Below are 25,638 nucleotides of genomic sequence, written 5' to 3' on the forward strand. Positions count from 1 at the left end.
ACACATCACCACGAACCTACCCCTGCAAGCAATTTCACCAAAACACGGCCAGAATCAACCGTAAAACTCGGGAGAAACCTCTATAGGGGTCATACGGTTAACCTGATGGCGCGTACAGACTCCTCTCTTCATGCTCAATCCAACCATATCAACCAATTTAACACTAGATTCACGGATAAGAAACGCCTAATTCTAATTGAAAACATTCATACGAATTATAAACCCTAGTTTTTGAATTCGAAAATGAAACTCAAAATTAACCATGTTACCGACCCTCCAAATCATGCATATGATATACCAAAATGATCACAATTCAATTCTCTACAACATACAATCAGGAAATCATATAAACAACTTAAAAATCAAAAAGCCCTAATTTAAGCTTAATTAATCCGGATTTAAAATCCAGAATCCGAACCTACCTGATGTTTCTGCACTAAAAGTGATGCTGGATTATTATTCTATCGCCTTTGAGACCTTCGATTCGAGTACTTGAACGTCAAAATCCGAGTCCGATAACGCCTTCAATCTTCGTTTGAATCCAAGAACACGAAGAACACTCTCTGGATAAACCCGTATTTAACTAATATTATGATTTCCCGAATGAAATAAAGTACGGTTAGAGACTATTTATATTTACGAATAATTAATACCCCTCTGGATCATATATGATACGAAAATATGATATTTAATAGCTTTATATTAATAAAGCGGGTCCAATCGGTATCGGTTTTCGAGATAATTATTAAAACGGGGCTTTTTTAATCAATCATTAGTATGCGGGTCCCGTTTGCACGTATTACGATAAAAGAAATAATATGATAATCAAAATATCTGTTTTCACGTATATCGAGATAACCTGGTAATTAAAATGCCGAAAAGCTTCGCCGGACCGACTACGGGGAAAACCGTACTCCGCATCGAAAACGTCTAAACATGAAAAGTGTCCGGAACATTCAAATTAGGCTAAAGGTGAATTTTTTCGAAATTTTCGGGAAGAAAAACGCGGTACCGTTACGGGTTGACGGTTTTCGAAAAATTAAAATAATTAATAATTAAATATAATATACGTAATTAAATCCATAAACCAAGTATAAAATCATACGACAATACATAAATCGATATGAAAATATCTAAACAAACTATATTTTGTACTGAGCGTATAAAAATTGATATTCCTCAAATTTAATCAAAAATACGTAACCAAATTAATAGAACAGGAAACAATTAATTCACAGAAATTCATATAATATTCACATAATATTCACTAATCATCAAAAATAATTACACGCATAATCCCAGATGTTACAAGCTTCATCAACCAAGACAACTTTAGCATCTTCACTTGGCATGTACAAATTACAGAAGTCGACTAATAATATCTATATTTGATATAATAAAAAAGAAAATTTTTTATTCAATAATAATGACTTTGTCTACAAAAACAATAAGCAAATAGTTTTACTAGGAGAGTATGAGATGCATACCAACCAAAAACTGTTGGAAATATTGGATTGAACCATCGGTTTGAAAATTTAGGATATTGAACCGGTATGCTTTGAAGCACTTTTTCTGCCCGATCTATAACAAGTTTCTTAGAATCCTCGTCTTGATATAGGCTATCAATAAGAGTCTTCCTCCCGCTCGAGCTAAAGTTGTTAAAAACAAGATAAGTTGATACAACTATGCATAATTATTATAGACTATTAACTTAATTGCTCTGAAAATATTACAATATAATATTTTTACCTCACTTCTATTTGATTAACAATATTTTTACCTCACTTCTCCTTGATTTACTAGAAAAATAAGAGAGAGAGAGAGGGGGGGGGGGGGAGAGAGAGAGAATATCATTCTCTTTCTTCTTATTTATCAATTCATGACCGCTAACGTCATATTACTTTACTAAACTATTTATATGACTAATATTTTGTGCCAAATTGGTACTAATGACAATTGATAAGACTCTCCATAAGTGATATATTGATTTTCTCTTCTCCAGGAGCTCGCTCCCTTCTGTAGCAACGGCTAACGATCAAGGCTGGTAAGTCGGTCGTTCCACACAATGGTCCTTATACTGGTAGAAAGTTCAATTTTGTTCCTCTCAATAACTTATTTAATAATATATATTCTTATTCAAAATTAATGTAAAATTATAATGACAGTACAATTTGATGAAGTGCCATTAGGAATTTGATAGTGAACATTTTGCCGAAAACTGCAGTCCATTCATACATAATTTGTTATTTGATTAAACTAAACTAAATAGTAAAGTTGTCTTGTGTTCACTAGAAGGGCAATTAAGTTGTTCAAGGAGAAGTGAGGTAAAAATATTCTATTGTAATTATTGCCCCCCCATATTTGTAATATTCTACAAGCAATTAAGCTAATAGTCTTCAATAATGGTTCAGAGTTCTATCAACTTATCTTGTTTTTGACAAATTTAGCTCGAGCCAGAAGCGAACTCTTATTAATGGCTTATATCAAGACGAGGATTCGAAGAAAGTTATAGATCGGGCAGAAAAAGTGGTTCAAAGCATACCCGTTCAATATCCTAAATTTTCAAAACCAATAGTTCACTCCAATGTTTCCAACAGTTTTTGGTTGGTATGCATCTCATACTCTCCCCTTAAAAGTATTTGTTTATTAGTTTTGTAGACAAAGTCGTTATTATTAAATTAAAAAATTTCTTTTGTATTTATTTCGAATATAGATATTACCAGCCGACTTTGGTAATTTGTGCATGCCGAGTGAAAATGTTAAAGTCGTCTTGGTGGATAAAGTTGGCCAAGAGAGGGACACGACATATCTAGCAAAACACCATGGTCTGAGTGCTGGTTGGAAAAGGTTTGCGACGGAGCATGAGCTCCTGAAAAGAGATGTATTGGTCTTTCAGATGACCGCACCATACATATTCAAGATATTTTTTTTCTCATTTAGATACTTTGTTCCACCCTTACATATGTCAACCGTTACGCATGAGTAAATGCATGATCGAATTATATAAGGGTGGAACTTCAACATGTACAAACAAAGTATCTAAATGAGAAAAACAATACCTTGAATATGTAATGTGTGATCATATGAAATACCAATATATCTCTTCTCACAAGCTCATGCTCCATTGCAAACCTTTTCCAACGAGCACTCAGACCATGGTGTTTTGCTAGATATGTTGTGTCTCTCTCTTGGCCAGCTTCATCAACCAAGACAACTTTAGCATCTTCACTTGGCATGTACAAATTAAGACGTCGACTAATAATATCTATATTCGATATAAATACAAATTAAAATTTTTAATTCAATAATAATGACTTTGTCTACAAAACCAATAAGCAAATAGTTTTACTAGGAGAGTATGAGATGCATACCAACCAAAAACTGTTGGAAATATTGGATTGAACCATCGGTTTTGAAAATTTAGGATATTGAACTGGTATGCTTTGAAGAAGTTTTTCTGCCCGATCTATAACAGGTTTCTTAGAATCCTCGTCTTGATATAGGCTATCAATAAGAGTCTTCCTCCCGCTCGAGCTAAAGTTGTCAAAAACAAGATAAGTTGATACAACTATGCATCATTATTATAGACTATTAACTTAATTGCTCTGAAAATATTACAAATAAGGGGCAATGATTACAATACAATATTTTTACCTCACTTCTATTTGATTAACAATATTTTTACCTCACTTCTCCTTGATTTACTAGAAAAAATAGGAGAGAGAGAGAGGGAGAGAGAGAGGGGAGAGAGAATATCATTCTTTTTCTTATTTATCAATTCAAGACCCCTAAACGTCATATTACTTTACAAAACTATTTATATGACTAATATTTTGTGCCAATTGGTGCTCATGACAATTGATAAGACTCTCCATAAGTGATATATTCATTTCTCTCTAGGAGCTCGCTCGCTTCTGCAGCAACGGCTAACGATCAAGGCTGGTAAGTCGGTCGTTCACACAATGGTCCTTATACTGGTAGAAAGTTCAATTTTGTTCTCTCAATAACTTATTTAATAATATATATTCTTATTTCAAAATTAATGTAAAATTATAATGACAGTATAATTTGATGAAGTGGCATTGGGAAGTTGATAGTGAACATTTTGCCGAAAACTGCAGTCCATTCATACATAATTTTGTTATTTGATTAAACTAAACTAAATAGTAAAGTTGTCTGTGTTCACTAGAAGGGCAATTAAGTTGTTCAAGGAGAGTGAGGTAAAATATTCTATTGTAATTATTGCCCCTTATTTGTAATATTCTACAAGCAATTAAACTAATAGTCTTCAATAATGATTCAGAGTTCTATCAACTTATCTTGTTTTTGACAAATTTAGCTCGAGCCAGAAGCGAACTCTTAGTAATGGCTTATATCAAGACGAGGATTCGAAGAAAGTTATAGATCGGGCAGAAAAAGTGGTTCAAAGCATACCCGTTCAATATCCTAAATTTTCAAAACCAATAGTTCACTCCAATGTTTCCAACAGTTTTTGGTTGGTATGCATCTCATACTCTCCTAGTAAAACTATTTGCTTATTGGTTTTGTAGACAAAGTATCTAAATGAGAAAAACAATACCTTGAATATGTAATGTGTGATCATATGAAATACCAAAATATCTCTTCTCACAAGCTCATGCGCCATTGCAAACATTTTCCAACGAGCACTCAGACCATGGTATTTTGCTAGATATGTTGTGTCTCTCTCTTGGCCAGCTTCATCAACCAAGACAACTTTAGCATCTTCACTTGGCATGTACAAATTACAGAAGCCGACTAATAATATCTATATTCGATATAAATACACAAAGAAAATTTTTAATTCAATAATAATGACTTTGTCTACAAAACCAATAAGCAAATAGTTTTACTAGGAGAGTATGAGATGCATACCAACCAAAAACTGTTGGAAATATTGGATTGAACCATTGGTTTTGAAAATTTAGGATATTGAACGGGTATGCTTTGAAGCACTTTTTCTGCCCGATCTATAACAGATTTCTTAGAATCCTCGTCTTGAATATTTTTGCTCTGAAAATATTACAAATAAGGGACAATGATTATTAAAATACAATATTTTTACCTCACTTCTATTTGATTAAAAATATTTTTACCTCACCTCTCCTTGATTTACTAGAAAAATAAGAGAGAGAGAGAGAGCGAGGGGGGAGAAGAGAGAGAGAGAGAATATCATTCGGTTTCTTATTTACCAATTCATGACCGCTAAACGTCATATACTTTACAAAACTATTATATGACTAATATTTGTGCTAAATTGGTACTCATGACAATTGATAAGACTCTCCATAAGTGATATATTGATTTCTTCTCCAGGAGCTCGCTCGCTTCTGTAGCAACAGCTAACGATCAAGGCTGGTAAGTGACTTACCGTAAGTCGGTCGTTCCCACACAATGGTCCCTATACGGGTAGAAAGTTCAATTTTGTTCCTCTCAATAACTTATTTAATAATATATATTCTTATTCCAATATTAATGTAAAATTATAATGACAGTATAATTTGATGAAGTGCCATTAGAAATTTGATAGTGAACATTTTGCCGAAAACTGCAGTCCATTCATACATATTTTGTTATTTGATTAACTAAACTAAATAGTAAAGTTGTCTTGTGTCCACTAGCGCCAATTTAGTTGTTCAAGGAGAAGTGAGGTAAAAATATTCTATTGTAATTATTGCCCCTTATTTGTAATATTCTAAAAGCAATTAAGGCTAATAGTCTTCAATAATGATTCATAGTTCTATCAACTTATCTGTTTTTGACAAATTTAGCTCGAGCCAGAAGCGAACTCTTATTAATGGCTTATATCAAGATGAGGATTCGAAGAAAGTTATAGATCGGGCAGAAAAAGTGCTTCAAAGCATACCCGTTCAATATCCTAAATTTTCAAAACCAATAATTCACTCCATGTTTCCAACAGTTTTGGTTGGTATGCATCTCATACTCTCCCCTTAAAAGTATTGTTTATTAGTTTTGTTGACAAAGTCATCATTATTAAATTAAAAATTTCTTTGTATATTTCGAATATAGATATTACCAGCCGACTTTGGTAATTTGTGCATGCCGAGTGAACATGTTAAAGTCGTCTTGGTGGATGAAGTTGGCCAAGAGAGGGACACGACATATCTAGCAAAACACCATGGTCTGAGGTGGTTGGAAAAGGGTTGTGACGGAGCATGAGCTCGTGAAAAGAGATGTATTGGTCTTTCAGATGACCGCACCATACATATTCAAGATATTTTTTTCTCATTTAGATACTTGGTTCCACCCTTACATATGTCAACCGTTACGCATGAGTAAATGCACGATCGAATTATATTAAGGGTGGAACTTCAACATGTACAAACAAAGTATCTAAATGAGAAAAACAATACCTTGAATATGTAATGTGTGATCATATGAATACCAATATATCTCCTCTCACAAGCTCATGCTCCCTTGCAAACCTTTTCCAACGAGCACTCAGACCATGGTGTTTTGCTAGATATGTTGTTCTCTCTCTTGGCCAGCTTCTCAACCAAGACAACTTTAGCATCTTCACTTGGCATGTACAATTACAGAAGTCCGACTAATAATATCTATATTTGATATAAATACCAAAAGAAAATTTTTAATTCAATAATAATGACTTGTCTACAAATCAATAAGCAATAGTTTTTTACCTAGCAGAGTATGAGATGCATACCAAAAAAAAACTGTTGAAATATTGGATTGAACCATCGGTTTTATGAAAATTTAGGATATTGAACCGGTATGCTTTGAAAGCACTTATTTCTGCCTGATCTATATACAACTTTCTTAGAATCCTCGTCTTGATATGGCTATCAATAAGAGTCTTTCTCCGCTCGAGCTAAAGTTGTTAAAACAAGATAGTTGATACAACTATGCATCATTATTATAGACTATTAACTTAATTGCTCTGAAATATTACAATAAGGGGCAATGATTACAATACAATATTTTTACCTCACTTCTATTTGATTAACAATATTTTTACCTCACTTCTCCTTGATTTACTAGAAAAATAAGAGAGATAGAGAGGGGGAGAGAGAGAGAATATCATTCTCTTTCTTATTTATCAATTCATGACCGCTAAACGTCATATTACTTTACCAAAACTATTTATATGACTAATATTTTGTGCCAAATTGGTACTCATGACAATTGATAAGACTCTCCATAAGTGATATATTGATTTTCTTCTCCAGGAGCTCGCTCGCTTCTGTAGCAACGGCTAATGTTCAAGGCTGGTAGTCGGTCGTTCCACACAATGGTCCTTATACTGGTAGAAAGTTCAATTTGTTCCTCTCAATAACTTATTTAATAATATATATTCTTATTTCAAAATTAATGTAAAATTATAATGACAGTATAATTTGATGAAGGCCATTAGGAATTTGATAGTGAACATTTTGCCGAAAACTGCAGTCCATTCATACATAATTTTGTTATTTGATTAAACTAAACTAAATAGTAAATTTGCCTTGTGTTCACTAGATGGGCAATTAAGTTGTTCAAGGAGAAGTGAGGTTAAAATATTCTATTGTAATAATTGCCCCTTATTTGTAATATTCTACAAGCAATTAAGCTAATAGTCTTCAATAATGATTCAGAGTTCTATCAACTTATCTTCTTTTTGACAAATTTAGCTCGAGCCAGAAGCGAACTCTTATTAATGGCTTATATCAAGACGAGGATTCGAAGAAAGTTATAGATCGGGCAGAAAAAGTGGTTCAAAGCATACCCGATCAATATCCTAAATTTTCAAAACCAATAGTTCACTCCAATGTTTCCAACAGTTTTTGGTTGGTATGCATCTCATACTCTCCCCTTAAAAGTATTTGTTTATTAGTTTTGTAGACAAAGTCGTCATTATTAAATTAAAAAATTTCTTTTGTATTTATTTCGAATATAGATATTACCAGCCGACTTTGGTAATTTGTGCATGCCGAGTGAAAATGTTAAAGTCGTCTTGGTGGATGAAGTTGGCCAAGAGAGGGACACGACATATCTAGCAAAACACCATGGTCTGAGTGCTGGTTGGAAAAGGTTTGCGACGGAGCATGAGCTCGTGAAAAGAGAATTATTGGTCTTTCAGATGACCGCACCATACATATTCAAGATATTTTTTTCTCATTTAGATACTTTGTTCCACCCTTACATATGTCAACCGTTACGCATGAGTAAATGCACGATCGAATTATATTAAGGGTGGAACTTCAACATGTACAAACAAAGTATCTAAATGAGAAAAACAATACCTTGAATATGTAATGTGTGATCATATGAAATACCAATATATCTCCCCTCACAAGCTCATGCTCCTTTGCAAACCTTTTCCAACGAGCACTCAGACCATGGTGTTTTGCTAGATATGTTGTGTCTCTCTGTTGGCCAGCTTCATCAACCAAGACAGCTTTAGCATCTTCACTTGGCATGTACAAATTACAGAAGTCGACTAATAATATCTATATTCGATATAAATACAAAAGAAATTTTTTAATTCAATAATAATGACTTGTCTACAAACCAATAAGCAAATAGTTTTACGAGGAGAGTATGAGATGCATACCACCAAAAACTGTTGGAAATATTGGATTGAACCATCGGTTTGAAAATTTAGGATGTTGAACTGGTATGCTTTGAAGCACTTTTTCTGCCCGATCTATAACAGATTTCTTAGAATCCTCGTCTTGATATAGGCTATCAATAAGAGTCTTCCTCCCGCTCGAGCTAAAGTTGTCAAAAACAAGATAAGTTGATACAACTATGCATCATTATTATAGACTATTAACTTAATTGCTCTGAAAATATTACAAATAAGGGGCAATGATTACAATACAATATTTTTACCTCACTTCTATTTGATTAACATTATTTTTTACCTCACTTCTCCTTGATTTACTAGAAAAATAAGAGAGAGAGAGGGAGAGAGAATATCATTCTGTTTCTTATTTATCAATTCATGACGGCTAAACGTCATATTACTTTACAAAACTATTTATATGACTAATATTTTGTGCCAAATTGGTACTCATGACAATTGATAAGACTCTCCATAAGTGATATATTGATTTTCTTCTCCAGGAGCTCGCTCGCTTCTGTAGCAACGGCTAATGATGAAGACTGGTAAGTCGGTCGTTCCACACAATGGTCCTTATACTGGTAGAAAGTTCAATTTTGTTCCTCTCAATAACTTATTTAATAATATATATTCTTATTCCAATATTAATGTAAAATTATAATGACAGTATAATTTGATGAAGTGCCATTAGAAATTTGATAGTGAACATTTTGCCGAAAACTGCAGTCCATTCATACATAATTTTGTTATTTGATTAAACTAAACTAAATAGTAAAGTTGTCTTGTGTCCACTAGCGCGCAATTTAGTTGTTCAAGGAGAAGTGAGGTAAAAATATTCTATTGTAATTATTGCCCCTTATTTGTAATATTCTAAAAGCAATTAAGCTAATAGTCTTCAATAATGATTCATAGTTCTATCAACTTATCTGGTTTTTGACAAATTTAGCTCGAGCCAGAAGCGAACTCTTATTAATGGCTTATATCAAGACGAGGATTCGAAGAAAGTTATAGATCGGGCAGAAAAAGTGCTTCAAAGCATACCCGTTCAATATCCTAAATTTTCAAAACCAATAATTCACTCCAATGTTTCCAACAGTTTTTGGTTGGTATGCATCTCATACTCTCCCCTTAAAAGTATTTGTTTATTAGTTTTGTTGACAAGTCATCATTATTAAATTAAAAAATTTCTTTTGTATATTTCGAATATAGATATTACCAGCCGACTTTGGTAATTTGTGCATGCCGAGTGAACATGTTAAAGTCGTCTTGGTGGATGAAGTTGGCCAAGAGAGGGACACGACATATCTAGCAAAACACCATGGTCTGAGTGCTGGTTGGAAAAGGGTTGTGACGGAGCATGAGCTCGTGAAAAGAGATGTATTGGTCTTTCAGATGACCGCCACATACATATTCAAGATATTTTTTTTCTCATTTAGATACTTTGTTCCACCCTTACATATGTCAACCGTTACGCATGAGTAAATGCACGATCGAATTAATTATTAAGGGTGGAACTTCAACATGTACAAACAAAGTATCTAAATGAGAAAAACAATACCTTGATATGTAATGTGTGATCATATGAAAATACCAATATATCTCCTCTCACAAGCTCATGCTCCCTTGCAAACCTTTTCCAACGAGCACTCAGACCATGGTGTTTTGCTAGATATGTTGTGTCTCTCTCTTGGCCAGCTCATCAACCAAGACAACTTTAGCATCTTTACTTGGCATGTACAAATTACAGAAGTCGACTAATATATCTATATTGATATAAATACAAAGAAAATTTTTAATTCAATAATAATGACTTTGTCTACAAAATCAATAAGCAAATAGTTTACTAGCAGAGTATGAGATGCATACCAAAAAAAAACTGTTGGAAATATTGGATTGAACCATCGGTTTTGAAAATTTAGGATATTGAACCGGTATGCTTTGAAGCACTTTTTCTGCCTGATCTATAAACTTTCTTAGAATCCTCGTCTTGATATAGGCTATCAATAAGAGTCTTTCTCCCGCTCGAGCTAAAGTTGTCAAAAACAAGATAAGTTGATACAACTATGCATCATTATTATAGACTATTAACTTAATTGCTCTGAAAAAATTACAATAAGGGGCAATGATTACAATACAATATTTTTACCTCACTTCTATTTGATTAACAATATTTTTACCTCACTTCTCCTTGATTTACTAGAAAAAATAGGAGAGAGAGGGGGGAGAGAGAGAGAGATATCATTCTTTCTTATTTATCAATTCATGACCGCTAAACGTCATATTACTTTACAAAACTATTTATATGACTAATATTTTGTGCCAAATTGGTACTCATGACCATTGATAAGACTCTCCATAAGTGATATATTGATTTTCTTCTCCAGGAGCTCGCTCGCTTTCTGTAGCAACGACTAATGTTCAAGGCTGGTAAGTCGGTCGTTCCACACATTACTGGCTAGATTGAAGTTGGACCAACTTGTAGCTTCATTCTAGACTCGTTGAAGTTGAAAACAACTTGTAGCTTCATTATCGTTGTTTAAAAATTAAATCAACTTGTAGTTTCATTCTTGACTCGTTTGAGCCCGTAAACGACTTGCTGCCTCATTATTGGCTAGATTGAAGTTGGAAACAACTTGTAGCTTCATTCCAGACTCGTTTGAAGTTGAAAACAACTTGTAGCTTCATTTTCGGTTGTTTAGAATTAGAATCAACTTGTAGTTTCTTCTTGACTCGTTGGAGCCCGGAAAAAACTTGTTGCTTCATTATTGGCTAGATTGAAGTTGGAAACAACTTGTAGCTTCATTCCAGACTCGTTTGAAATTGAAAACAACTTGTAGCTTCATTTTCGGTTGTTTAAATTAAAATCAACTTGTATGTTTCATTCTTGACTCGTTTGAGCCCGGAAACGACTTGCTGCCTCATTATTGGCTAGTTTGAAGTTGGAAACAACTTGTTGCTTCATTCCAGACTCGTTTGAAGTTGAAAACAACTTGTAGCTTCATTTTCGGTTGTTTAAAATTAAAATCAACTTGTAGTTCATTCTTGACTCATTGGAGCCCGAAAACAACTTGTTGCTTCATTACTGGCTAGATTGAAGTTGGAAATAACTTGTAGCTTCATTCCAGACCTGTTTGAAGTTGAAAACAAATTGTAGCTTCATTTTCGGTTGTTTAAAATTAGATTCAACTTGTAGTATCATTCTTGACTCGTTTGAGACCGGAAACAACTTGTTGCTTCATTATTGGCTAGATTGAAGTTGGAAACAACTTGTAGCTTCATTCCACACTCGTTTGAAGTTGAAAGAACTTGTAGCTTCATTTTCGGTTGTTTAAAAGAATCAGTTGTAGTTTCATTCTTGACTCGTTTAAGCATGTAAACAACTTGTTGCTTCATTATTGGCTAGATTGAAGTTGGAAACAACTTGTAGCTTCATTCCAGACTCGTTTAAAGTTGAAAACAACTTGTAGCTTCATTTTCGGTTGTTTAAAATTAGAATGAACTTGTAGTTTCATTCTTGACTCGTTTGAGCCCGGAACCAACTTGCTGCTTCATTATTGGCTAGATTGAAGTTGGAAACAACTTCTAGCTTCATTCCAGACTCGTTTGAAGTTGAAAACAACTTTTATCTTCGTTTCGGTTGTTTAAAATTAGAATCAACTGGTACTTTCATTCTTGACTCGTTTGAGCCGGGAAACAACTTGTTGCTTCATTATTGGCTAGATTGAAGTTGGAAACAACTTGTAGCTTCATTCTAAAGTCGTTTGAAGTTGAAAACAACTTGTAGCTTTGTTTTGATTTTAAAAAATTAGAATCAACTTGTAGCTTCATTCTAGACTCGTTTGAGCCCGGAAAAAACTTGTTGCTTCATTATTGGCTAGATTGAAGTTGGAAACAACTTGTAGCTTCATTCCAGCCTCGTTTGAAGTTGAAAATAACTTGTAGCTTCGTTTTCGGTTGTTTAAAATTAGATTCAACTTGTAGTATCATTCTTGACTCGTTTGAGCCCGGAAACAACTTGTTGCTTCATTATGGGCTAGTTTGAAGTTGGAAACAACTTGTAGCTTCATTCCAGACTCGTTTAAAGTTGAAAACTACTTGTAGCTTCATTCTTGGTTGTTTAAATTAAAATCAACTTGTAGTTTCATTCTTGACTCGTTGGAGCCCGGAAACAACTTGTTGCTTCATTATGGGCTAGATTGAAGTTGGAAACAACTTGTAGCTTCATTCGAGACTCGTTTGAAGTTGAAAACAACTTGTAGCTTCATTTTCGGTTGTTTAAAATTACAATCAACTTGTAGTTTCATTCTTGACTCATTTGAGCCCGGAAACGACTTGCTGCCTCATTATTGGCTAGTTTGAAGTTGGAAACAACTTGTAGCTTCATTCCAGACTCGTTTGAAGTTGAAAACAACTCGTAGCTTCATTTTCGGTTGTTTAGAATTAGAATCAACTTGTAGTTTCATTCTTGACTCGTTGGAGCCCGGAAAAAACTTGTTGCTTCATTATTGGCTAGATTGAAGTTGGAAACAACTTGTAGCTTCATTCCAGACTCGTTTGAAGTTGAAAACAACTTGTAGCTTCATTTTCGGTTGTTTAAATTAAAATCAACTTGTAGTTTCATTTTTGACTCGTTTGAGCCCGGAAACGACTTGCTGCCTCATTATTGGCTAGTTTGAAGTTGGAAACAACTTGTAGCTTCATTCCAGACTCGTTTGAAGTTGAAAACAACTTGTAGCTTCATTTTCGGTTGTTTAAAATTAAAATCAACTTGTAGTTTCATTCTTGACTCATTGGAGCCCGAAAACAACTTGTTGCTTCATTATTGGCTAGATTGAAGTTGGAAATAACTTCTAGCTTCATTCCAGACCTGTTTGAAGTTGAAAACAAATTGTAGCTTCATTTTCGGTTGTTTAAAATTAGATTCAACTTGTAGTATCATTCTTGACTCGTTTGAGACCGGAAACAACTTGTTGCTTCATTATTGGCTAGATTGAAGTTGGAAACAGCTTGTAGCTTCATTCCACACTCGTTTGAAGTTGAAAGAACTTGTAGCTTCATTTTCGGTTGTTTAAAATTAGAATCAAGTTGTAGTTTCATTCTTGACTCGTTTAAGCATGTAAACAACTTGTTGCTTCATTATTGGCTAGATTGAAGTTGGAAACAACTTGTAGCTTCATTCCAGACTCGTTTAAAGTTGAAAACAACTTGTAGCTTCATTTTCGGTTGTTTAAAATTAGAATGAACTTGTAGTTTCATTCTTGACTCGTCTGAGCCCGGAACCAACTTGCTGCTTCATTATTGGCTAGATTGAAGTTGGAAACAACTTCTAGCTTCATTCCAGACTCGTTTGAAGTTGAAAACAACTTTTATCTTCGTTTTCGGTTGTTTAAAATTAGAATCAACTGGTAGTTTCATTCTTGACTCGTTTGAGCCGGGAAACAACTTGTTGCTTCATTATTGGCTAGATTGAAGTTGGAAACAACTTGTAGCTTCATTCTAAAGTCGTTTGAAGTTGAAAACAACTTGTAGCTTTGTTTGATTATAAAAAATTAGAATCAACTTGTAGCTTCATTCTAGACTCGTTTGAGCCCGGAAAAAACTTGTTGCTTCATTATTGGCTAGATTGAAGTTGGAAACAACTTATAGCTTCATTCCAGCCTCGTTTGAAGTTGAAAATAACTTGTAGCTTCGTTTTCGGTTGTTTAAAATTAGAATCAACTTGTTGTTTCATTCTTGACTCGTTTGAGCCCGAAAACAACTTGTTGCTTCATTATAGGCTAGATTGAAGTTGGAAACAACTTGTAGCTTCATTCCTGATCGTTTGAAGTTGAAAACAACTTTCAGCTTCATTTTTGGTTGTTTAAAATTTGAATCAACTTGTAGTTTAATTCTTGACTCGTTTGAGCCCGGAAAAAACTTGCTACTTCATTATTAGCTAGTTTGAAGTTGGAAACAATTTGTAGCTTCATTCCAGATTCGTTTGATGTTGAAAACAACTTGTAGCTTCATTTCTGTTGTTTAAAATTAGAATCAACTTGTTGTTTCATTCTTGACTCGTTTGAGCCCGGAAACAACTTGTTGCTTCATTATTGCCTAGATTGAAGTTGGAAGCAACTTGTAGCTTCATTCCAGACTCGTTTGAAGTTGAAAACAACTTGTAGCTTCATTTTCGGTTGCTTAAAATTAGAATCAACTTGTAGTTTCATTCTTGACTCGTTTGAGCCCGTAAATGACTTGCTGCTTCATTATTGGCTAGTTTGAAGTTGGAAACAACTTGTAGCTTCATTTCAGACTCGTTTGAAGTTGAAAACAACTTGTAGCTTCATTTTCAGTTGTTTAAAATTAGAATCAACTTGTAGTTTCATTTTTGACTCGTTTGAGCTCGGAAACAACTTGTTGCTTTATTATTGGCTAGATTGATGTTGGAAACAACTTGTAGCTTCATTCCAGACTCGTTTGAAGTTGAAAACAACTTGTAGCTTCATTTTCGGTTGTTCAAAAGTAGAATGAACTTGTAGTTTCATTCTTGACTCGTTTGAGTCCGGAAACAACTTGCTACTTCATTATTGGCTAGTTTGAAGTTGGAAACAACTTGTAGCTTCATTCCAGACTCGTATGATGTTGAAAACAACTTGTAGCATCATTTCTGTTGTTTAAAATTAGAATCACCTTGTTGATTTATTCTTGACTCGTTTGAGCCCGGAAACAACTTGTTGCTTCATTATTGGCTAGATTGAAGTTGGAAACAACTTGTAGCTTCATTTTCGGTTGCTTAAAATTAGAATCAACTTGTAGTTTCATTCTTGACTCGTTTGAGCTCGGAAACAACTTGTTGCTTTATTATTGGCTAGATTTATGTTGGAAACAAATTGTAGCTTCATTCCAGACTCGTTTGAAGTTGAAAACAACTTTTTTTTTGCTAAATGAAAGATTTTATAAAAAGAAAGAAAGCTACAAATCAAGGGGCATACCCCGACAAGCGAGACAAGATACAGGCATCAAGTCTCGAATAAAGCATGAAGCTATGCATCAGTACAAACGTTGATACTAAATAAATTAGTCACTAAAAGCCAACTAACTAAAAGGCCAACTAAACATGACAGCTAATATAGCAAATTACATAAAGTGGGGTCACGCTTTAACTCTCTGCGAAAAGATATGCAAGTGAAAAGCTTTTCCCGCATCATTCTCTTGACTATATGCTCCAGATGAGACACTCCCATTGAGCCTTTACCATGAATTCGGCTATTTCTTTCTCTCCAAATTAAGTAAATTGCAACTGTGATATATAGAAGACCTATGTGCTGTTGAATAGCGGACAGTTGGTCACTAAAAAAGTCTCCAAGCATCCAGCTGTCCCAATTAATCTTTAGATCAAACGGACAGCCCCGAAGAATAATGTACGAATACGGGCAAATAGTGAAAAGGTGTTCAACAGTTTCATCATAACTGCTACAAAGGACACATCTAGGATCAGCCTCCAAATGATAGTAAGCCATCCTATCTTTGGTAAGTAAACGCCCACGACAAGCCAACCATGATATGAAGGAGCAGGAAGGAATATGGAATCTATGCCAAAGGAGAGGGAGCCATGGTTTAGGCGAACCTCTTCTCCGAATGGATTCCCAGACTCTGGAGATTTTTACAGAGCATTCTCCATTCCAGTAGACGACATCCTTTTGACCAATAATGCAACTAGATAACAGATTTCGAAAATGAATCGCCCTATAATCATTTGAAGTCGAGACATGCCACTGCCCATTAAGAATTAAGCTGCCAACCGAAGCATTAACATCTGAGTCCATCATAGTCGGAAAATCCAGACCAAATTTTTCAATAAGTGGGGAGCTTATCAGCCATGGATCATGCCATGCTTTAAAACAAGAGTTTTAATGCACAGAGTAAGATAAAAACCGTAGAGCTAGAGGTCTAGCATTGAAGATGTGCCGAAGATTCCAAGGACATTTGTACGGAATCTTTGAAGTCCAGAAAGATTTTTGTTTCAGCAAACAGGAGTGTACCCAAAGAATCCATATCGAAGTTGGATTATAGTGAGCAATACGCCAAGTCTGGTATAAGATTGCAGCACGATTCCAGTCACATAAGTCTCGAACTCCTAAACCTCCCTCATCTTTTTTCTCACAGCAGTCAACCCAAGCAACGTTGTAATGGCATTTGTCAATAAATCTCCTCCCAACAGAAACTTTGCCAACACAGATTGAATTTGTTTTAACACACCTTTTGGCAGAAATAGATACATCGACCAATAGCCTTGAATCCCTTGAAGAACAGATTTTATCAATTGCAACCTTCCACTGTACCGCAAAACTCTAACAGACCAGAGTTCAATTTTCTGACAGAGTCTCGAAATAAGGGGAGAGCAAAGCTGTTTATTCAATCTACCAGTGATCAGGGGCAATCCCAGATAGGAGATAGGCATAGTCCCTCGACTAAAACCATACCTCTGAGAAGTAGCATCAATAATAGAATCTGGAACACCACAATAAAAACCCAAACATTTCTTTTTATTGAGACTAAGGCCAGAAAATTCAGTAAACCGGATAACATTATCCAGTAGCAAGCATATTGAATTGCTCTCACCTTTACTAAATAAGAATATATCGTCCGAAAAGATTACATGGGTGAGCTTCATCTGCCTAGTACGCCAGTGAAAGGAGAACAAAGAGTTATGCAGTTTGGAGCGTAGGAAAGCAGAAAGAACTTCCATGCCCAAAACAAACAAGAAGGGAGACAAAGGATCTCCCTGCCGGAGACCATTTCTGCATTGGAAATACCCTTCAAGAACTCCATTCAGCTTAATTGAGATCATGCAACCAGTGATACAGACCCTGATCCACTTAATAAACCGTTCTGGAAAGTGCATTCTGGCCATAATGTCAAAGAGGAAACTCCAATTTAGGCTGTCAAAAGCCTTGTGTAAATCAAGTTTAAAAGCACATCTTGGAGTGCCATCGTTCCTGTGATAGTCTCTACAAAGCGCTTGGACCAACATTATATTATCTCCAATCAAGCGTTGAGGAACAAAAGCGGACTGATTGTGGGAGATAATCTGAGGAAGAACTCGTTGAATCCGACTGGCAAGCAGTTTAGTAATACACTTGTAAAGAGTATTACAGCACGAGATGGGCCTATATTCTTCAATTTTTGATGGATTGCAGCACTTAGGAATCAGAGTTATAGCAACAGAGTTGACTATACGAGGGAGTTCACAAGAGTCGAAGAAATAAAGAATTCCATTTGTGACATCTTCCCCAACAATATCCCACGCTGCCAGATAAAACTCTGGAGTCAAACCATCAGGCCCCGGGCTCTTCCGTTTACCCATGGATTTGAAAGCTGACAGAACATCCGCCCGACAGAAAGGAGCATTCAGAAAAGATTGCTGGAGATCAGATAATGAGGGAAGAGTAATATCCGGTTCAAGCACATCAACCTGATGAGAAGAACCTAATATACGCCTAAAATAGTCAACAGCAACAGTTGCTATATCACCATGGGAGGTTTTAATATTCCCAGAACTATCTTCAATGGCCACAATTTTATTTGTGTTCCATCGACTTTTACAAGCTCTATGAAAAAAAGCATTATTTCCATCCCCCAAGTCGAGCCACTTTACCCTGGATTTTTGTTTTAAGAACGTTTCCTCCACAGAAAGGGCTTTGTGAAGAGCGGAGCACAACTGTTCTTCAGTATGAAAATCATCAAAAGATGGAGCTGGAGGCAGATTAGTTTGGAAATTCATCAGAGTAGTGCGAGCTGTAATGACGTCCTCATGAACATTACCAACAAATTTGTTTAAGCGTTTCAGAGCAGCTTTAACTCGCTTTATCTTTGAAGAAAGAATATACCACGGATCACCCCGAGTAGTCACATTCCAGGCCTCATTAACAGTGCAAAGAAAGTCCTTATGATCAATCATGTGCTGGAATATTTGGAATGGTTTATGTAATTTATCAGTTTGAACCCCCAAGGTGATCATAGCAGGACTATGGTCGGACAGCCCCCGAGGAAGAAAGTGAGCACCCGAGAAGGGAAACACAGTAACCCAATCAGTATTGACTAAAACACGATCAAGCTTTCGAAACACCGGACTATTATGGCTACAATCCCACCAGGTATAAAGCTTGCCCGTAAAATTTAGATCAAAAACATCCAAAGTATCGACTGCATCTCTAAACTCCCTCATGTCAGCAGTCACTATATTAGAATTATTCATATCCACAGGGTGAAGACATACATTAAAGTCTCCAGTAATCAGCCATGGAGACACATTAGTGCCAATAAAACTTCCTTTATACTCCAATAAATCCTTCCAGAGAATGCGACGCTCAATGTTATCATTAAAAGCGTAGATAAACGAAGCAAAAAAATTAGCCATAGAAGCTAACAGAGAGATCTTGCAGGAGATATGTTGAGCGTGAAAAACAGGATCAGAAATGGTCCAAACACAGGGATTCCATCCAATCCAAATTCTTCCATTGGAGTGATGATCATAATTAAACAACCATTCGAAGTGAGGAGCCACCAACTTCGAAACAAAAATTGAGTTTTCCTTTTTAACATGAGTCTCCAGGAGGGCGATTAGGCTTAGCCTATTAGAGGCGATAAAATCTTTATAAAAAGATATTTTATTATTAAGCCCCCTCGTGTTGTAGGAACAAAAAATCATGGATCAAAAATATTATTTCTTTAACGGGGAGCCCTTCCCCGCAGCTTTCCGAACTCTCTTTAACTGACCCTTTGATAATGATTTAGACAGAGCAGAGTAGATAGGCATTTGAAAACTAGTACTCACATTGCTTTGTTTTGGCAGGCTAGCTTTCTTACCATGGACAGTAGTCCATTTTTCCTCTAGGACAGCAGACTCAGTTCCAGGAATAGATTCTATGTTAACTGCAGAAGATGAGGGATTGTTGTTGGAGTCAGTTGTAGCTTGAGGGACTGAGATTTCTTGAACCTTCACCGGCTCTGTCGTCACAGTACTTTTTTCCCCTACAGGATCAGCTTTGGGAGGCTTTTGAACCCAAACCCTCTTGACAACAGGACACGCACCAACTAGGTGCCCCAACTGATTACACCCCGAGCACACCATAGGCCTTTGAGGATAAGATACTGCAACATCAACAAACTCAGTAGAAGAAAACTCCATTGTTTTCATATCTATTGCAGCAACCTTAATTTTTTCAGGAAGAGGATTTCCAACCTTGTAGCGCACACAAAGTTTAGCAAATTGAACCGGATTTAGCTGCGCAGTGACTTTATCAGCACAGATGGGAGGACCTATTGAACTAGCAACACAGCTTAACCCCTCTCTAGTCCAATAGTAGTCCGGTAGATTTTCAAATTTAACCCACAACGGTACAGTAGATGGTTTTCCTACCCCCAAGTCAGCACCCCATACCTGCAGAATGAGTGGTTTACGCTCAAAATACCAGGTCCCCCTCGCCAAAACAGTGTTCATCTCAGCCTCAGATCTGAATTTAAAGAAGAAAGTGTGAGAGTCCCTTTGAGAGACCTGACACAACCCTTTTGAATCCCATGCTTTGCGAGTTAATTCCATCACTTTCGAAAGGGGCAAGGTGCCCTTCGAAAAAACTCCCACAAGACAGAGCTTGAACTTCTCTAAACCTTTCTTTAGCACACCAGGAGGTGGAGCAATTACTGAAGAACCTTCAGGCATGAGACAATAATCAAAACTACCACACTCCTCAGGACCACTATTTTTCACCACAGTAGACCATAACGGTTTACCAAAGTCTTTGTTTGGTTCTTGAACACCCCCAGAAGCCGCTTTGGGGCTATCCTCAATCTTTCCCTTCATTTTATCTTTATGAGGATTTGGGGCTGCTTCCCCCACCTTACCCTCAGAGTCAAGCATTTTTGCTGCACAATCAGCAGATTCACCATTCACGACCCCTGTATTTGAGACAACAGGCAAGCCAAATTCATCTCTAGAAGGAGAAGGTGAAGTGAAGCCCTGACGACCTAAATCCTCATAGATTTGGGCTACCGAGAACCCTTTTTTCGCAAGAAACTCAGGACATCCGCAAGCTTAGATCTCGTAGAGATTAAAGCTTCACGCTCATATTTTGTGGCGCTCATTACTGCCTGAACAGTGGCACTAGTGGTACTCAAATGATGCACATCTGGGAGCCGAGACTCATCAGACGAGTACCCATCTTCAACAATCACCACCTCCTCCAAGGGGATACCACCAGAACTGCTCGGCAAAGCTTCACCTTTTGGATCGACTTCCAAATGAGAACCCCCCATCTCCTTTCTAGATCCAGCCATGATTTCTTGGAAAACATCACTACGAATGGCAATCGGAGCACTAGAGTTAAGAACCCCCTCTTCAAGGCAAAAACCATCCGGGTCGATCGCAAAACCATCAGAGTTACAGTTAGACATAATAAGTGTTTATAAAATATATTAAGAAATATAGGTGAAGGAAAGCGAAGAAGAAGTGAGAATAGAGATTTAGTGTGTTTGGGATGAATAGAAAGAGTGGCGGCTGAGAAACAAGGGTTAGGGTTTGGGGCTCTATCCTAGAGAGAAGGGAGAGGAAATTTCTAGAGAGAGAAACATTTTTAGTTAGTTGACTCAACTTGTAGCTTCATAAGTTGAAAACAACTTGTAGCTTCATTTTCGGTTGTTTAAAATTAGAATGAACTTGTAGTTTCATTCTTGACTCGTTTGAGCCCGGAAACAACTTGCTGCTTCATTATTGGCTAGTTTGAAGTTGGAAACAACTTGTAGCTTCATTCCAGACTCGTTTGATGTTGAAAACAACTTGTAACTTCATTTATGTTGTTTAAAATTAGAATCAACTTGTAGTTTCATTCTTGACTCGTTTGAGCCCGGAAACGACTTGCTGCCTCATTATTGGCTAGTTTGAAGTTGGAAACAACTTGTAGCTTCATTCCAGACTCGTTTGAAGTTGAAAACAACTTGTAGCTTCATTTTCGGTTGTTTAGAATTAGAATCAACTTGTAGTTTCATTCTTGACTCGTTGGAGCCCGGAAAAAACTTGTTGCTTCATTATTGGCTAGATTGAAGTTGGAAACAAGTTGTAGCTTCATTCCAAACTCGTTTGAAGTTGAAAACAACTTGTAGCTTCATTTTCGGTTGTTTAAATTAAAATCAACTTGTAGTTTCATTCTTGACTCGTTTGAGCCCGGAAACGACTTGCTGCCTCATTATTGGCTAGTTTGAAGTTGGAAACAACTTGTAGCTTCATTCCAGACTCGTTTGAAGTTGAAAACAACTTGTAGCTTCATTTTCGGTTGTTTAAAATTAAAATCAACTTGTAGTTTCATTCTTGACTCATTGGAGCCCGAAAACAACTTGTTGCTTCATTATTGGCTAGATTGAAGTTGGAAATAACTTGTAACTTCATTCCAGACCTGTTTGAAGTTGAAAACAAATTGTAGCTTCATTTTCGGTTGTTTAAAATTAGAATGAACTTGTAGTATCATTCTTGACTCGTTTGAGACCGGATCAACTTGTTGCTTCATTATTGGCCAGATTGAAGTTGGAAACAACTTGTAGCTTCATTCCACACTCGTTTGAAGTTGAAAGAACTTGTAGCTTCATTTTCGGTTGTTTAAAATTAGAATCAAGTTGTAGTTTCATTCTTGACTCGTTTAAGCATGTAAACAACTTGTTGCTTCATTATTGGCTAGATTGAAGTTGGAAACAACTTGTAGCTTCATTCCAGACTCGTTTGAAGTTGAAAACAACTTTTATCTTCGTTTTTGGTTGTTTAAAATTAGAATCAACTTGTAGTTTCATTCTTGACTCGTTTGAGCCGGGAAACAACTTATTGCTTCATTATTGGCTAGATTGAAGTTGGAAACAACTTGTAGCTTCATTCTAAAGTCGTTTGAAGTTGAAAACAACTTGTAGCTTTGTTTTGATTATAAAAAATTAGAATCAACTTGTAGCTTCATTCTAGACTCGTTTGAGCCCGGAAAAAACTTGTTGCTTCATTATTGGCTAGATTGAAGTTGGAAACAACTTGTAGCTTCATTCCAGCCTCGTTTGAAGTTGAAAATAACTTGTAGCTTCGTTTTCGGTTGTTTAAAATTAGAATCAACTTGTTGTTTTATTCTTGACTCGTTTGAGCCCGAAAACAACTTGTTGCTTCATTATAGGCTAGATTGAAGTTGGAAACAACTTGTAGCTTCATTCCTGATCGTTTAAAGTTTTTTTTTTTTTTGCTAAATTGATCGTTTGAAGTTGAAAACAACTTCCAGCTTCATTTTCGGTTGTTTAAAATTTGAATCAACTTGTAGTTTCATTCTTGACTCGTTTGAGCCCGGAAACAACTTGCTACTTCATTATTGGCTAGTTTGAAGTTGGAAACAATTTGTAGCTTCATTCCAGACTCGTTTGATGTTGAAAACAACTTGTATGTTGTTTAAAATTAGAATCAACTTGTTGTTTCATTCTTGACTCGTTTGAGCCCGGAAACAACTTGTTGCTTCATTATTGGCTAGATTGAAGTTGGAAGCAACTTGTAGCTTCATTCCAGACTCGTTTGAAGTTGAAAACAACTTGCAGCTTCATTTTCGGTTGCTTAAAATTAGAATCAACTTGTAGTTTCATTCTTGACTCGTTTGAGCCCGTAAATGACTTGCTGCTTCATTATTGGCTAGTTTGAAGTTGGAAACAACTTGTAGCTTCATTTCAGACTCGTTTGAAGTTGAAAACAACTTGTAGCTTCATTTTCGGTTGTTTAAAATTAGAATCAACTTGTAGTTTCATTCTTGACTCCTTGGAGCCCGAAAACAACTTGTTGCTTCATTATTGGCTAGATTGATGTTGGAAACAACTTGTAGCTTCATTCCAGACTCGTTTGAAGTTGAAAACAACTTGTAGCTTCATTTTCGGTTGTTTAAAATTAGAATGAACTTGTAGTATCATTCTTGACTCGTTTGAGACCGGATCAACTTGTTGCTTCATTATTGGCCAGATTGAAGTTGGAAACAACTTGTAGCTTCATTCCACACTCGTTTGAAGTTGAAAGAACTTGTAGCTTCATTTTCGGTTGTTTAAAATTAGAATCAAGTTGTAGTTTCATTCTTGACTCGTTTAAGCATGTAAACAACTTGTTGCTTCATTATTGGCTAGATTGAAGTTGGAAACAACTTGTAGCTTCATTCCAGACTCGTTTGAAGTTGAAAACAACTTTTATCTTCGTTTTTGGTTGTTTAAAATTAGAATCAACTTGTAGTTTCATTCTTGACTCGTTTGAGCCGGGAAACAACTTATTGCTTCATTATTGGCTAGATTGAAGTTGGAAACAACTTGTAGCTTCATTCTAAAGTCGTTTGAAGTTGAAAACAACTTGTAGCTTTGTTTTGATTATAAAAAATTAGAATCAACTTGTAGCTTCATTCTAGACTCGTTTGAGCCCGGAAAAAACTTGTTGCTTCATTATTGGCTAGATTGAAGTTGGAAACAACTTGTAGCTTCATTCCAGCCTCGTTTGAAGTTGAAAATAACTTGTAGCTTCGTTTTCGGTTGTTTAAAATTAGAATCAACTTGTTGTTTTATTCTTGACTCGTTTGAGCCCGAAAACAACTTGTTGCTTCATTATAGGCTAGATTGAAGTTGGAAACAACTTGTAGCTTCATTCCTGATCGTTTAAAGTTTTTTTTTTTTGCTAAATTGATCGTTTGAAGTTGAAAACAACTTCCAGCTTCATTTTCGGTTGTTTAAAATTTGAATCAACTTGTAGTTTCATTCTTGACTCGTTTGAGCCCGGAAACAACTTGCTACTTCATTATTGGCTAGTTTGAAGTTGGAAACAATTTGTAGCTTCATTCCAGACTCGTTTGATGTTGAAAACAACTTGTATGTTGTTTAAAATTAGAATCAACTTGTTGTTTCATTCTTGACTCGTTTGAGCCCGGAAACAACTTGTTGCTTCATTATTGGCTAGATTGAAGTTGGAAGCAACTTGTAGCTTCATTCCAGACTCGTTTGAAGTTGAAAACAACTTGCAGCTTCATTTTCGGTTGCTTAAAATTAGAATCAACTTGTAGTTTCATTCTTGACTCGTTTGAGCCCGTAAATGACTTGCTGCTTCATTATTGGCTAGTTTGAAGTTGGAAACAACTTGTAGCTTCATTTCAGACTCGTTTGAAGTTGAAAACAACTTGTAGCTTCATTTTCGGTTGTTTAAAATTAGAATCAACTTGTAGTTTCATTTTTGACTCGTTTGAGCTCGGAAACAACTTGTTGCTTGATTATTGGCTAGATTGATGTTGGAAACAACTTGTAGCTTCATTCCAGACTCGTTTGAAGTTGAAAACAACTTGTAGCTTCATTTTCGGTTGTTTAAAAGTAGAATGAACTTGTAGTTTCATTCTTGACTCGTTTGAGTCCGGAAACAACTTGCTACTTCATTATTGGCTAGTTTGAAGTTGGAAACAACTTGTAGCTTCATTCCAGACTCGTATGATGTTGAAAACAACTTGTAGCATCATTTCTGTTGTTTAAGATTAGAATCAACTTGTTGATTCATTCTTGACTCGTTTAAGCCCGGAAACAACTTGTTGCTTCATTATTGGCTAGATTGAAGTTGGAAACAACTTGTAGCTTCATTCTAGACTCGTTTGAAGTTGAAAACAACTTGTAGCTTCATTTTCGGTTGCTTAAAATTAGAATAAACTTGTAGTTTCATTCTTGACTCGTTTGAGCTCGGAAACAACTTGTTGCTTTATTATTGGCTAGATTGAAGTTGGAAACAACTTGTAGCTTCATTTCAGACTCGTTTGAAGTTGAAAACAACTTGTAGCTTCATTTTCGGTTGTTTAAAATTAGAATCAACTTGTAGTTTCATTATCGACTCGTTTGAGCCCGAAAAAAACTTGTTGCTTCATTATTGGCTAGATTGAAGTTGGAAACAACTTGTAGCTTCATTCCAGACTCGTTTGAAGTTGAAAACAACTTGTAGCTTCATTTTCGGTTGTTTAAAATTAGAATCAACTTGTAGTTTCATTCTT

Source organism: Daucus carota, chromosome 6 (assembly GCF_001625215.2).
Source record: "Daucus carota subsp. sativus chromosome 6, DH1 v3.0, whole genome shotgun sequence".
In the NCBI taxonomy this organism is placed as follows: domain Eukaryota; kingdom Viridiplantae; phylum Streptophyta; class Magnoliopsida; order Apiales; family Apiaceae; genus Daucus; species Daucus carota.